General features: G+C 36.3%; 1 non-coding gene across 1 annotated transcript; it reads right to left on the reverse strand.

Moving 5' to 3' along the window:
• Positions 1-865: 865 nt before the first annotated feature.
• Positions 866-938, reverse strand: Trnat-ugu (transfer RNA threonine (anticodon UGU)). Its single transcript has one exon. It is a non-coding gene; the product is annotated as a tRNA-Thr (tRNA).
• Between the last annotated feature and the right edge of the window lie 16,120 nt (positions 939-17,058).

Here is a 17,058-nt window from a genome sequence, read left to right on the forward strand (position 1 = left end):
GACAGAATCTTTTACATGACATAGCCATTCTCTAAACACATGCACCTGCATGGTCCCTTTCTGTTCCCAAGCCCTAGGCAAGTTAAGGGGACAATGAAGAGCAAGTCTGGGTAGGAATGTTCAGATACATATCTTGAAGCACTCTGGCTGTCCTGCAATACACTGGGACTAGGGCAAGCTAATGTTATCTGTAGAAAATTATTTTCTTGCATGTACACCAGGGCAGTTGCTCCTTGGAATGATTATCATACCAACAAACTGAGCAAGCCAATGCTGATGATGTCACTGGTCCTGCAAACTAACAAATAAAACACTTCTTTTAGTGGTAATTGGGGTGGAATTGAGGGCAAGTTGGAAATGATATGTCATTGATCCAGCCAGTCACTATAGGACAAAATAAGAGTGATAAGAGGGAGGGGAGGCCCTTCTTGGCAAAGCACAGTGAGGTAGGGAGATGCTATCTGTTCAGCCTATCATCACTGAATCTTCTCTGTAAACCTATCTCAATAAACTATTATGTCTCCTATGTTATCTCTGGCTGTTTTCATTGGTTTCCTGGCAACCTCTTCTACTGCCTTGGCACAACTGTGCTGTGGATGTGACGCGATCTTACTACAAGCCCAAGGATGAATAGTCTTCATTAAAGATATAGGAAATATCATGTATGAGTGGGTTAAACTACCCCAGTAGGGTCCCAACTTGACTTTCCTGTATAATCCTATTATGCATGGCTGAAAAACTAAATATATTGTGAAATACTTCAAGTAGAGCTTTCTATTTATAATAGCAGAAGAAAATTGTTATTAAAAAACCATTAAGGTTTATATAAAATGTATAGCATACACTTTTTTTCTTTTTCTTTTTTTGGTGGTTCTGGGGATTGAACCCAGGGCCTTGTGCATACAAAGCAAACACTCTACCAACTGAGCTATATTCCCAGCCCCAACTTTCTTTAATAACAATGGTATTATCATTCAATATAGGAAAGAGTGATGCCAGTAAAGATTAAAATGATTGAAAATATTCTTTAAAAAATGATCATAAATATATTTAAACAAAGGAAAGTACCCATATTCAAAACAAAATATAAGATTTGTTTTACTTGATGTTTATGTGCTCTCCCACCAAACTAATTTTATACCAAAGTCTTAAAGACATTTCATGACAAAATAGACCTTCTAATATAAGATTAAGCTGAAATGGTATCTTATAATTGGTTGGCAAGCAGGATGACTGTTTAACAAATTTGTACTTTATGTAAAAGAACTGAATTTCCTAATCCATACAGGAGGAAGGGCAGGGAGCAGATGTTCTTGCTGATGCAGATCTCCTGGAAAGGATCTTAGTTTAGCTGGGCCAACCATGGCCACAGCCTAGGTTATTGTAGTTTGGAAGATAAGGAGACGCCCACCGGTTTCTCTATGGTAGTGCAGGAAACACCAGGGATGTCTGTATTTGTACCTGCTCTGCTGGTCTTGCTCATGGAATGAAAGGTAAGCTGTAGAAAACAGGGAAAGACAAGGCATGAGAGGTAAGACTGAATGAAATTCACTGAATATATATAGAAAAAAATATAAAGTGGGGATGGTTTGGAGGGGTTGCCTAAAATTCATAAATGATGTTAGAGACATAGTGTTGGCATTAATGTTCCAAAGTTCTAATCTTTCCTATTTATTCAAGATATACCTGAATATATTGGTATAGAGGTAAGGCATGCAAGTTTTTACCCTCTGCTTTCTTCATTACAGAATACCATCATGATTAAGGGAATGAGGTCTCAAGGGATCTCTGGGAATTAAGTAAATTCTCTCCATAAAAAGAAAATGTACAAAGACAGAGAAAAAAATCAAGGAAAAAAATTTAAAAACCCTAACCTAAACTGATACATATATGTAAGCAAATAATTCATAAAATAATTCATGAGAAAGACTAATAGAGAAAAGATGAATTATCTGTAAATGTTGCATGATATTGGATATCCTCCATGGGATTGAATCAAAGGCCTCACACATGCTAGGTTAGCATTCTACCACTGATGTACATCCTCAGCCCAAAATATTCCTTTAAACTCATATTGAATACAATTTCAAGTCCATGTGGATCATAGATGGAATATAGAAATATTTAATATATTATTTAGAATTTGATTTGGGAAAATGAGTTCTTGACAATGGTGTAGGGAAAGAATTCTTAAACACAACCTAAACCTAGAAAAAGTTTGCCATGTATGAGAAAAAAAATTTATATGTATTTGCAATACCAGGAAATGAACCCAGGAATCTTCTACCTCTGTGCTACAAATCTATCCCTTTTATTTTTTCATTTTGAGATAGAGTTTATGTTACCAAGGCTAGCCTCCAATTTTTAGGCACATACCACCATATCCAGTTAAGAAAAAAAAAAATAACACAGTTAATGTGAACAAAGACTCTGGAGACAGACTGAGTCAAGCTCAAGGTTCTTCTATTCCTTTCTTGTAAGACTTGAGCTATTTCAGAACTGGACCATGGGAGTGGTAATTATGTCTGCCTCTTGAAATATTGTGAGGACCAAATTAACTAATAAGACCTAAAAACTATATATATGCTAATAGCAGATTTGTAGTAACAACTAGTACTTGTTAATACTGACTACTTTTTTTTTTTTGGACCCAGGGCCTTCCAGATGTAAGGCACAAACTGTACCATGGAACTACATCCTTATCCTTTTTTTGTTTTGAGACAGAGTCTCATTAAATTATCCAGACTTGTTTTGAACTTAAATCCTCTTGATTCAGCCTCCCAAGTCAACGAGATTACAAGCATGCACTATCACAGTGGCTAGTTTTTTCTCAGGAATTGCAAAGAGTATCATTTTCATCAATTGTGAAATGCATTTCTATTTTACCTCACAATGAAAGAATAAAACTATTGACAACCTATGACACAGAATTTCTTATAACTTAAGATTTTTATCTCATAATTTAATTTATATAAAATCGACATTAAATTTACTTTTATAATTACATGAAATGGAAAACAAAATCAAAATGCATTAATAAAGATACTCTTCAAATTTGTCTTTCAGATGTTTTCTGACTCTTGTTTTTAACTCATCTTGTCCATAATTTCCCTCATGTTGTTAATATCTCTGTTAATAAGAGTTTTGTTGATGCTACATTATTTGGGAATGTTCTACATGATTCAAATATTACCTGTTTAACCTACTGACAACTACCTCTTCAAATTGTGGAGTTCAGAATCTCACCAGAATGTGATAATGACAGATTTTTAGACTAATTTCATGTGTGTGTACACAAAGCTAATCATATTATGACTGTCTTCTCACTAATAGTGTCTTTACAATACCAGTCTTATATTTAGCCATGTACACTATAGGATGTACACTATAGGATAAAAGGAATACATTGGTTTTCTCTGTGAATGATGAATTTTCTGTTTACAATACTGGTGTCTTACCTTTTATATTCTTGTGTGTTGTTGTGGAAAAATGCTTCAACATTGTCCTTTATAGTATGGCCCAATATATTACCTTTTACTTTGTGATCTCATCTATTTCTGTTTTAGTTAGTTTTTTTGCTATTGTGACTAAAAGACTTGTAGAGAAGGAAAAGTTTATTTGGGGACTCACGGTTTCAGATGTCTCAGTCCACAGAAGGCCAGCTCTATTCCTCTGGACTTCAGGGGAGGCAGAACATCATGGTGAAAGAGTATGGTGGAGGGAAGCAACTCACATAATGATCAGACAGCAGAGAGAGACTAAACTCACCAGATACAAAATATATACCCAAAGGCACACCCCAAATGATCCACCTCTCCCAGCCACATTCTGCCTGCCTTTAGTTACTATTCAGTTAATTCCATCAGGGTGTTAATTCACTGATTGGGTAAGGCTTTCATAACCCAATAATTCCTCTTTTAAATCACACATGAGCTTTTGGGGGAATACCTCACATCTAAACCATAACAATATCTACATCTATATTAGAGTTATTACATATATGTATATATATGATTATATATACATACATGTATATATAGTTAATATATATTTTAGATACATTATTGTACTACCAGAATTCCTATTTTAAATATTTTAATTAATTCATATAGTTTTTTATTGTCCAGCACCCATTCTGAATATGAATTTAACTTATACCAGAAAGCTAGAATTAGTTATCCATGACATAGAATCCTTCTATTTCCTCCCAATTCCTCAATAGATTTAACCCAGTTAAATTTTTTATACACTTTCTTTTGACTCTTCTCTATGGGACTGCTAGATACGACACTTTACTCAACCCACTCCAACTGTATTCCACATCAACTCCATAGATATGCTCAATAGTTACAGTGCTACTCCATAGAATTTGTGGCTTGCTCCCCCCCAAAACAAGAATTAGACCAGCAAGGCTATTTCAAAGGCTAACCAGCAAAAGTTTTTCTACTGGTCTCTTATTTTGTCTCTTTCTCTCTTGCCGGTTGTGGGTCTGTGTCTAGGTTGTGGGTCTGTGTCCAGTTAGGATCCTGTCATTTACAGCAAAATGCATGGAACTAGATGACATTATGTCAAGAGAAATAAGCCAGACACAGAAAGAAAAATACTGCATGTTATTTTTCATATGTGGGAACTAAAAATATTGACTTGAATGCAGAATAGTAATTACTAGATGTTGGATAGGGGAAGGGTGAATAAAGAGAGGTTGGATTTTATTAGTGCACATCATAGAATGTGTGGAAGTATCACACTGAACCCAATAATATATAGAATTAATACATGCTAATATAAACAATAAGACATGTTAAAATCTGAATATGCTGCATGAAAAATCATAATTTTACACTGAAAACTGGGAAGTCACAAAGAAAAACAGTGTATACCTTGGATTCTATGCTGTACGTTTTCATATGTCTTAAACAGGAATAAATCTAAAATTGATACTGTAATTTGGAAGGTACTGTAGATTGGAAGGTAGTCATAACTGTGAATTTTACTGCAATAACATGCACATTCAGGTATTCTTTAATATGTTTATTTCATTTTCTTTGGATACATAATCATGGGAAACTTAGTTATTCTAACATACTAAGTTTCCCCTGAAAAGTGTTGTAAATAGCCATACCTGAAGTCCTGTCACGTAGGACTGAAGTTTATGGTCACTGTCCAGAGAGAGACCTGAGAACCAAATTAAAAAGACAAAAAATACAATATATGTGTGAAGGTCATTTTATATGCTATAGTTCAAAAAATCAATGAGAAATAAGGTAGAAATGGCAAAGTGCTAATTGTATGTTTGAGATTCACTCTAGTCAGAATGGCAATTATCAAGAATACAAGCCACAATAAATGCTGTCAAGGATGTAGGCAAAACTGTACATTTACACATAGCTGGGGGGACTGCAAATTAGCATAACTACTCAAAAGCAGTATGGAGATTCCTCAGAAAACCTGATATGGAACCGACATTTGACCCAGTCATCCCACTCCTAAGTTTATACCTAAAGGACTTAAAATGAGCATACTACAGTGACACAGCCATATAAATGTTTATAGCAGCTCATCACAATAGCTAAACTGTGCAACCAACCTAGATGTCTTTCAGTAGATGAGTAACACAATAGAATATTACTTGGCCTTACAGAAGAATGAAATTATTGCATTTGCTGGTACATGGATGGAACTGGAGAATATTAGGCTAAGCTAAATTAAGCCAATCCAAAAAAACCAAAGGCCAAATGTTTTCTCTGATATGTGGATGTTAATTCACAATAAGGGAGGCAGGGAAAATAGAGGTACTTTGTACTAGACGGAGGGGAGTGAAGGGAGGGGAGGGGGTGCCACAGTCTGGCTGGGCACAAATCACGAGCCACTCAAGCAGGAACAAACTTTATTTCCAAACTCCATCAGCACACCACACACGCTCCCCAGGAACTCTCCCGAACCCCCGTGAGAACTGCACAGGAACTCCAAAGTAGCGGGCGCCCAAGGCAGCAAGAGCTGCCCGATTGCCCGACAGTAAAGGGCAAATATACAATTCAATCAATCCAGCATCACAGCAATTATATATAGCTTAATTCAAATCATCATCTCAATGGTTCGCTGGCGTCACCTTTCAACCATTCCCTCTGGTAAATGCCAGGCATCATTCTGACTGGGCCATGGCTCTCAACAAGGGGGTATGGGGGTAGGAACAACAGTAAAATGAATCAGACATTATTACCCTATGTGCATATATGATTACATGACCTGTATAACTCTACATCATGTACAACCAGGAGAATGAGAAGTTATGTTCCATTTATGTATGATCTATCAAAATGCATTCTACTGTCATGTATAACTAATTAGAAAAAAATAAAAAGAATTTTAAAAATAAAATGCCAAATTCTAATATTCAGGTAGATATGTTTAAAATAAAATATGTGGGCTTTTTTCCAAAAAAAAAAAGTGGTACACAAGGGAATATTACTCAGCCATAAAGAAGAATGGAATTATGGCATTTGCTGGTAAATGGATGGAACTGGAGACTATCATGCTAAGTTAAATAAGCAAATCCCCCAAATAGAAAGGCTGAATGTTCTTTCTGATGTGTGGATGCTAACAAAAAATGTGGGGGGATGGAAGAATAGAAGCTTATTTGATCAGACAAAGGGGAATGAAGGGAGAGGTTGAAGGATGGGAATAGGAAAGACAGTAGAATGAATTGGACATAACTTTCCTATATTTATATATGAATACATGAGCAGTGTAACTCTACAATATGTACAATCACAATAATGGGAAGTTATACTCCATTTATGGATAATATGTCAAAATATACTCTACTGTCATGTATATCTAAATAAAGACCAAAAATGAAAAGCCTAAAAATAAAAAAAACCCCTTTCTTCCTAAATTAAAACCATATTGTGCTAATTATCTTAAGAGTGATAATTTTTGCCAGACATGGTGGTACATTCCTGTAATCCTACTGGCTCTGGAGGCTGAGGCAGGAGGATCAAGATTCAAAGCCAGCCTCAGCAACTTAGTGAGACCCTGTTTCTAAATAAAAATACAAAAATGCGCCCCTAGGTTCAATCTCTGGAACTAAAAAAGAATGATAATTTTTGATATCTGGGACAACAATGTCCCTTGCTCTTGTTGTTACTGTTTGTCTTCTTCATTTTAAAAAGTTCTGCTTAAGGGGATCGGGATGTGGTTCAAGTGGTAGCGCACTCGCCTGGCATGCATGAGGCACTGGGTTCTATCCTCAGCACTTCATAAAAATAAAATAAAGATATTGTGTCCACCTAAAACTAAAAAAAAAGATAAACATAAAAAGTTCTGCTTAAGAGTATATTGGATTTATTTGTTGAAAAATAAAATAAAATAAATAAGTGGTATACCTGATAGTAAATATAATGTGGCATCCTGAATTGAGTCCTGGAACAGAAAAATGACATTAATGGAAATCATGGTAAAATGTGAAGACAAACTGTATGTTCACTCAATACTTCTAAACCAGTGCCAATTACATTTTTATAAATGTACCATCTATATAAGATGTCAACCTCACAAAAAGTCAACTTGGAATTCTTTATACCATATTTAAAATTTTCTGTAAATCTAAAATATTTCAAAATAGATTGTGCAAAGCAAAACAAAAACAAAAAAAAGTTAAGGATGTAAATTTAAAAAGACAAACATAAACAAAAAAAGCTTAACCTCGGGGGATAACAGGCCATATACAGAAATTGTAGGAATGCAGCTTTCTTTATCCACCAACCATTCCAAGTACAGGTACACCTGATTCAGGAAGACAACCATCAAGATCCAGGGACTCTGGGGTTGTGGCTCAGTGGTAGAGCACTTGCCTAGCAAGTGTGAGGCACTGGGTTCAATTCTCAGCACCACATATAAATAAATAAAAATAAAGGTCCATTGACAACTAAAACATATTTAAAAGAAAAAAAAAGGTTCAGAGACTCTCCTGACCCATCATAGTCCCATTGATCAATCAGTGTTTCAAATGACAGGCACCACTTCTTCAAAGCTAGATTTCTGTGCATCAAATTTCCCAAAAAGTCGCATTTTGACACCAGCTGTTAGTGTATCCTAATATTCCAGTAAAAACTCACTGGGAGACATGCTTTCTAAATATTAGAAATCACAATAGAGATATATCAGTGTCAGAATACATAAATGATATTTCTGAATATAGGAGGTAATTTTCTTCATACAAGGCTTCTTTCTTCTTATTTGCAAATAAAAACTGCCTTCAGGCCTTTGATAAAATCATGAGACAATTAAGCTTTCTCTATAGCTCCCATAATGAATTCTTTGAAATCTACTGATACATTTTTAATTGCATTACCCATTGTCAAACCCAAAAGCCAGAGTAGGGATTGCCATGGTAGCAGGAGAGCAGGGTACAAAGAAGAATGTCCGTAATTATGGTGATGTAGGAAGGTTCCTGCTTACAAAACCCTGGAAATTAACCATTAGACACCAGGTTTTTGCAGGGTTCTTTTTCTTTTTCATTTTTAGCAGCACTTGGGGATTGATCACAAGAATATTCTACCACTGAACTATATGGGCCCAGCCCTTTTTATTTATCATTTGGAGACAGTATTCACAGTATATGTCATGACATACTGTAATGTTTTCACTGAAATAAAGATCAAAATGGATTCAACAAGTTGTTTAGCAAATACAGAAACTCCTGTTATACTGAAATGAATTCAATAAACATGCATGTTTCATAATGATGAATTTAAATGAAACTGACTGACTTTTATCATGGAGCAAACTGTGAGCTTGGATGAGTGCAAAGTTTTTGTGATTTATACATTCTCCAAATATCATCTTGTAAAAATCACCTCCCTAATCACAGAAGTTAATCAAATTAGCTGTATTTCTTACCTCTAGGTGTCCTGGACTAAGGATCAAGTTTCCTCTCTGAAACTATGAAAATGATTTGGAGTATAGAACCCATGACTAGTGATCATGAAAGCAAGAACTTGACATTGAAGAACTATGAAAGTGAAGAATGCAGTGCCATAGTGTTTCAGTCTGTTTTGCATTGCTGTGACCAAAAAACCTGAAGAGAAGAACTTAGAGGAGGAAAAGTTTATATTGGTTCATGGTTTTAGAAGTTCAGTCCATGGCTGGCCAACTCCATAGCTCTGGGATTGAGGTGAAGCAAAACATGGCAGAGGGGCATGGCAGAAGAAAATAGCTCAGGACATGGAAACCAGGAGCAGAAAGAAGGATGGGTGGGGAGGGGGCACGAGCTAGCTCTGCTCACCAAGGACACAATATAAACCCTAAAGGCCAACCCCCAGTGACCTACTTCCTCATTCACATCCTACCTGCCTACAGTTACCATCCAGTTAATCAATATCAGTGGATTAATACACTTATTAGGTTACAACTCTCAATCTAATCACATTACCTCTGAACATTCTTGCATTGTCTCACACTTGGACTTTGGGGTCACCTTATATCTAAACTATAACACATAGCATTGTAGTCATTGAAGACATGGTTCCTGGAAGTGACCCCGGTGCTGTCCAGAAGAGAGCTGTGACTGTGTACAGGGAGCTGCATGAGGTGCATGGGCAGTTCATTTTTTATCTAGCATATATAAAGTCATCAACCATGTGATTCCATCTCTTAGATCACTTAAGGGATAGCTGGGCATATATGTATTTTGTTTATTTATTTATTTATTTATTACCAAGTTTTCCTCAACTATGCACAAAAAATTGTGATTCCTCACTTGACTCTGCCTTTCAAAAACCTGTCTCTCTACATTTTACTATGATTTCCATTAATGTCATATCTGTAGTCCCAGTACTTGGGAGACTGAGGCAGGTGGATTATAAATCCAAATCTGCCCTAGGCAATTTAGTATTACACAAAAGTTCAAATACAAAGTATCCTGATGAAGTAAGAATCAAAGACAGGCAGTCAGTGTATAGTTTTCCTGACAAACGGGCAAATTATCAGCATGAGTCCCTGTAAAAATCAAAAGCAAGTCATGTCTATCCAATATATAATGGCACAGAGAATACATTCCCATTGCACAGGGAGAAATAGGGGCACAGAATGAAGAGATGGTACCAAAGCAAGTCAAAAATCCAGCGAGACGGACAAGTTCTGGGGCACATGGTATTGTGATGTTCTCTCAAAGGGCTTGTGTAACTCTGTTCCTATGGCTCTATTGATTATAGCCCACCTGGCCTCTCTGTTGGCTTGTCTCTGCTCAATTCCTGTTGCTTTCCTTAGCAGACATCTCACGTTACTGGCATCTCTTAATCTTGTGGGACCCTGCCTACATCTTCAACATATTACCTTTTCAGGAGCAGCCTAGAGTGACTCCAACTCTGCTATGCTTTATCTGGTCTCACCAGCCTTTCCATTGAAACCTCTCCGTGGAACCTTTATGACTCCCTGACTCCAGCATCCTCCATTCCTGCAAAATCAGCACAGTGAAACAATTTCCTAGGTTCCCCTGTACAAGTAGCCCCGCCCCCATAGTCTCCTCTCAAATGAATTTTTTAAAAAAAAATTTTTTTTAGTTGTTGATAGACCTTTATTTTTTACTTATTTTTATGTGGTACTGAAAATCGAACCTAGTGCCTCACACATGCCAGGCAAGTGCGCTACCGCTGAGCCACAGCCCCAACCCCTCAAATGAATTTTTAATTTTATATCCTTGAGCCTGAGATGGGTTTGTTCTTGCTAATTCCTAATATGCCTTTAAATCATCTTTCCTATTGTTTTGGGGTAAGGTATTTAGCACTTCTTAGCGGCTATAATGTCTTTAATAGCACATCTTACTTAGCTCCAGTTTTACTTGCATTTTTCTAGTCAAATTAAAATTTTGCAAAAACTTTCTGCTCTGCTTTATGCTTATGCTTATCAGTGAGCTTGGTTAAAAGTTGCCAGCAATATATGTGCCACTGTCTGAATGTTGTAATGCCTTGGAATTTCCTCTGACAGATAATTAGTCCATCATCTTTAAATTCAGCTTCAAAAATTTGACCTAATTTTCTTAGTTCACTGTGGTATATTCATAAATATACTTTAGTTCTGAGAAGAACTAAACAGAGGAGGAAATGCTTACTTTAACTCATGGTTTCAGAGGTTCATTCCATAGTTGGACAGTTTCATAGCTCCAGGCCTGAGGTGAGGCAGAACACTATTGCAGAAAGGTGTGGCAGAGGAAAGCAGTTCAGAATATGGCAACCAGGAAGCAGAGAGAGAGAGAGCTTCACTCACCTAGGATAAAACATAAACCCCAAAGGCATGCCCCCAGTGACCTATCTCCTCCAGCCACACCTTACCTGCTTATGGTTACCACCCAGTCAAGCCATATCCATGTATTAATCCACTGATTTGGTTTTGGCTCCCATAATCTAATTTCACCTCTAAAGATTCTTGCCTTGTCTTACATAAGAGCAATGTAATGCATGGTGGGGGATAATACATGTCCAAACCACAACAGTAATGTATTAATTTGTAAATTATTGTCAATTCCATCAACCTAATTAACATATCTGCCACCTTAAAAATCAGCTTTTTAAATCATGATATTCTAGGTGAATTTGTCTTATGAGTCCCATAAAATTTTCTTTTCTTTTCAACCAGAGGTATTTCAGATAAAATTTCTAGAAAACACTAAAATGAAGTTTTATAAATGCAAAATAATTATGAATGCATTTTTAAAAACAGATGAAAAGCATTAATACATAATACAAAGTACAAATTTGTAGATAACATACCTCTTATGAAAAAAGTTAAATTTATACATGTGTTAAACATTTACATACATACAATGCAAGAAAACTCACCTTGGGTTATAATGTAGAATGACTTGTGAGTGAACTTCATATACAAAAAAATATATATATTCAACAACTGATACCAGAAGGAGGTCAGGGAGCAGATATCTTTGCCTTTGTAGCCACATACATCTCTGTGCTTGCCCAGGAAGCACTCAGGAATATTTTCACAGACTCTTATTGTTGTTGCAGTCGCTGGGGGAGAAGAAAGTCCCAAAGGCTTCAGGAAACAGGGAAGAAAAATGAAGATTGAAGACTTTGAATAAAATTCACTAAGGGAGTGCTGAGGTTGTGGCTTAGTGGTACAGTGCTTGCCTAGAACACGTGAGGCACTGGGTTCAAACCTCAGCACCACATAAAAATGAAATAAGGGTATTGTGTCCATCTACAACTAAAAAATAAATATTTTTAAAAAATTCACTAAGGGTATTCAAGATGGCAGAAATGAGGTAGATCTGAACTCTTATGCAATTTGGAATCAAAGCATTGAGAGAACAGATGATGGGAGAGATAGTAACAGAGTGGATGCACTATTTCACAATAAGGCCAGAGACTTAAAGGAACTTGGAAATTCTGGTTATTGCAACAGAAAACAGTAAAGAATTTGCACTATCAGGGCAGGTCTGGGGGCAGGAGGAACAATGAGAAAAAGAGGGAGGGGCAAGGCTGATTAGCTTGCTTTGGAAACAAGTAGGATAGATAGAACAAGTCATGCAAAGTCACCTGGTGAAAAAGAACTCTCCACTTTTTTCTAAATATGCTGGTAGAGAATTATGGCAGGGATTTATTTTGCAGAGATTACATATCAGCTTACAGTTTTAGAGATGATTAAATCTCTATAGCTCCTGCCTGTTAATACCAATTGATAATGTCATAGGGAAGGCCTTTGAAGCCTTTGAAGGCTGGATATTTTAGTCAACTTTTTTTGCTGCTGTGACTAAAAGACCTGACAAGAACAATTTTAGAGGAGGAAAAGTTTATTTGGCACTCATGGTTTCAGAGGGCTCAGTCTACAGATGACCAACTCCATTGCTCTGGGCCAGAGATGAGAAAGAATATCATGGCAGATGGGCATGACAGAGTAAAGCAGCTTAGGGTATCATACTAGGAAGCAGGGGGTGGGGGAGAGCTCCCCTAACCACATACAAATTTCAAACCCCAAAGACATCCCCCCCAGCAACCCACCTCTTCCAGTCACAGCCTATATATCTACAGTTACCACTCAGTTAATTCTCATCATGGAATTAATGAACTAATTATATCAAGTCTCTCATAACCAGTCATTTCACCTATAAACATTCTTGCATCATCTCACACATGAGTATTTAAGGGATACCTAATATTGTTGGGTGCAGAGCAGGCTGAACTGTGTTGTCTGCAGGGCAGGCTGAACAGATGTTGGCTGCAAGATAGCCCACACACTCAAACCCCCCTCTATCTAGTCCTTTATCACCTGTTTGCCTCAAGTCTGAACATTCAACCCTGCTTAAGGCTGAACACTTAACCCCGCCTTGGGCCAACAAGGCAGCTTGCAGACCCAGAGGCCCCATTAGATTTGGGCTATAAAAACTCCCTCCTGCCAGGCCCCCCTCTCTCTTGCTCTTTCTCTCTTGCTCTCTCTCTCTTGCTCTTTATCTTTCTTACGTGCGCTCTCTGTCTCTCTCTTGCTCTTGCTCTCTCCCTGTTCATCTCTTCTCTTTTCTCTCTCTCTCTTTCCTTCTTTCTTTTCTCTTTGTTGCACTGCTGCAATAAAGATCTTTTGGTTGCTCCGAGTGTTGTGGTCACTTTTCTTTCAAATATTTTAACAATAACACTGTCAAAGTAACCTGTGTAGTGGGATTGCCCTGGCCACTGTCCTGGCACCCCAGCTACCAGCCTGCCCTATGACTTCAGAATGCTGTCTTGCCCAAAGCACCAAAAATTACACGGGTGAGCCCACACCTGTTTTTAGAATTGTGAATGAGTGTGCATGAAAGAATTTTCTCCAATTAAAATAATTTAGCAAAGAGAAAACTTAATTTATGAGTGTTGTTGCATCTGATATTTTATAGGGAGTGTTTTAAAGCATTTTTAATGGTTCCACATAATTTTATATATTCTATTAATTAATTGGGTTTTTCTTGACACCTCTTTTTTCCTTCTCATCCCCATTTTCTTCCTTTTCTCTCTTGCCTTTCTTTCATTTTTTTCCTTCTATCTCCCTTCCCTCCTCCACCCTTTTCTTATTTTCCCCTTTCCTTTCTTATTCTTTCTTCCAATGTAATTTACTAAAACGTATACTATAATTAATACTTAACTTTTCAGTCTATCTATTATTCTCACCCACTTGTCTCATTAGGTAGTAGATTTGCAGAGATCATGAGCAATAAGTTTTTAAATATATTTATATATGATTTTCCTTGAAATGACCACTGTTATTGGTGGTTACTTTCTCCTCTCAAAGTGGTGCTGGTAGTTGAACTTAGCATTTTGATTACAGTGAATGGATGTGTTGATGTTAAGACATATACCTACCCCAAGTCTTATGATAAGGTGCTAACTAATCACTAAAAGATCTTCACATAAAAGAGGAGGAATCCATCACAATAAATGCACAAACAACAAGAAGCTGACAAAAGTTTGTAAACCATCCCCACAAACTGAATCTGCTAGCATCAAAGTGCCTGGAATACTAGAAAAAAAGAACTCAAAAAGTTTTTTTTTTATATTAATTTTTTAGTTGTAGTTGTCAATACCTTTATTTTTTATTTGTTTTTATGTGGTGCTGAGGATTGAACCCAGGGCCTTGCATGCGCTAGTGAATGCTCTACCACTGAACCATAACCCCAGCCTCCCCCAAAAAGTTGTTTTTTAAAGTACCCAATGAACCAAAATAAGACAAAAGGAATTAGTTAAGGGAGAAAATACAGGACATGAAAGAACATTTCAATAAAGAGAGCTTCATAAAAAGAACTAACCAGAAATTTTGTAAATGAAAGGCACAATAAATCAAATAAAATTTCATGTGAAACTTTCTCCAATAGATTATGTAAAATAAATTGCAGAATTTCAAGACTTAAAGTCAAGGAAGAAATTCTTGAACTTTCAGACAGTTAAAAACAAAACAAAACAAAACAAAAACTATGATCAGAATATCCACAAACTCTGGGGCAACAATGAGAGACCTAACCTAAGGCTCCATGAAAATTTGGAAGCAGAATAAATATGGGCTAAATCTATAACTTATTCAGTAAAATAGTAGCAGAAAAATTATGAACTTTAGGAAAGGGATGGAAATCCAGCTACTGGGGACATCGGAATTCTAGACAGACAAGAACAGGAAAAACTTCTTCACAACATGTCATAATTAAAATGCCAAAAATTCATATCAGAAAAATAAGTCTAAAAACTGTAAGAGTTTACCTACCAAGCAAAACAAATCACAATAATAGCATATTTCTCAGAAGAAACCCTAAAGTCCAGGAGGCCCTGAAAGAAAATCACTACCAACCCAGATTGCTATATCTCCTTTAGCAGTGAAAGAAATAAAAAAACATTCCAAGCATTGCAGAAGATACTTAAAGAAATCTTACACATAGAAGACTAAGATAAATAAGAACAATAAAAAGAGCTTGGAAAAGAATGAATCTTATAGGAAGAGTATATAAGTAAATGAGAATTCAGATAAAATAAAACATTATAAATACATAAAAATGGTAGAAAGTAATAAACACCCTTTATTATAACACTGTTTATAAATGGTCTCAATTCTCCAATTAAAAGACAGATTGGGTCCCGTGCAGTGGTGCTACAATCCTAGCAGTCTGGGAGGCTGAGGCAGGAGGATCACGAGTTCAGAGCCCACCTCAGCAACTTAGCAAGGCCCTGAGCAACTCAGCAAGGCCCTGTCTCGAAATAGAATATAAAAAATGGGCTGGGGGTGGGGCTCAGTGGTTAAGCACACCTGGGTTCAATCCCTGGTACCAAAAAAAAAGAAAAGAAAAGAAAAGAAATAGATTGGAAGGTTGGATTAAAAATTATACAACTATATGTTGCCTGCAAGAAACATATCTTACAGGCATAGACATCCACAGGTTTAAAACAAAAGAATAGACAATGATATTCCATGAAAGTGGAACCTGAAAGGAATAGCTACTCTTATATCCAACAAAGTAGATTTCAAGCCATAGTTAACCAGAGGCAAAGAAGTTCACTTCATATTAGTAATGGAAACAATCCAACAAGATGATATAATGATAGTAAATTTATGTGCCCAAATATTTATGTACTCATTTACATTAAAAACAATAACACTACATGAGTGTAGTGTTCTGAGAACACTATTAGATAGAACCTGAAACAATAATACTTGGGTGATTTCAAAATCTCTTTTACCCATAAATAGGTCATTTATACATAGTAAAGACTCTTCTCTCTCTCTCTCCTCCTCTCTCTCTCTCTCTCTCTCTCTCTCTCTCTCTCTCTCTCTCGGACTTGGCGAACATCTAGAAAATACTTCCTCCAACAACAGCTGAATTCAATATCTTCTCAACTAATCAGGTAATCTTCTCCAAAACAGGGCATATTTAGGACTCAAACAAGTTTTAGCAAATGTGAAAACATAGATATAATCCCTTGCATTTTATTGGGTAATAAAGGAATCAAATCAGCAAAAACCATAGGAATTACATAAACAAAAAAAGACTGAACAATAAACTTTTGTGATGAATGAAAAATTGAGAAAATAGGTGAGAAAAAGTAAATAAACCAAGAACAGAGTGACAATATACCAAAATCTCTAGGACATTATGAATACAATTTTAAAAGTTATTGTTAGCAGTGGCTACATAAAAAATGAAAACAATCCCAAATAAACAAGCTAATAATGAATCTCAAGGTCCTAAAATAAGAACAAAAGATCTGGGTTTGTAATCTCAGCAGCTCAGGAGGCTGAGACATGAGGATTGTGAATTCAAAGCCAGCCTCAGCAAAAGCAAGGTGCTAAGCAACCCAGTAAGACCCTGTCTCTACATAAAAATACAAAATAGAACTGAGAATTTGGCTAAGTGGTTGAGTACCCCTAAGTTCAATCCTCAGCACCCTCTACAGAAAAGAACAAACCAGTAGATGGGAGGAAATAATTAAGATTAGAGCTGGGATTAATGGAAGAGAATGAAATATAATATGAAAAAAATTAATGAAACAAAGAATTAACTCTTTGAAAAGATAAACAAGATAGCTAAATTCTTAG

The sequence above is a fragment of the Marmota monax genome, unplaced genomic scaffold (assembly GCF_021218885.2).
Source record: "Marmota monax isolate L192 unplaced genomic scaffold, Marmota_monax_Labrador192_F-V1.1 WCK01_AAM20220418_F8-fsc00179, whole genome shotgun sequence".
NCBI lineage: Eukaryota > Metazoa > Chordata > Mammalia > Rodentia > Sciuridae > Marmota > Marmota monax.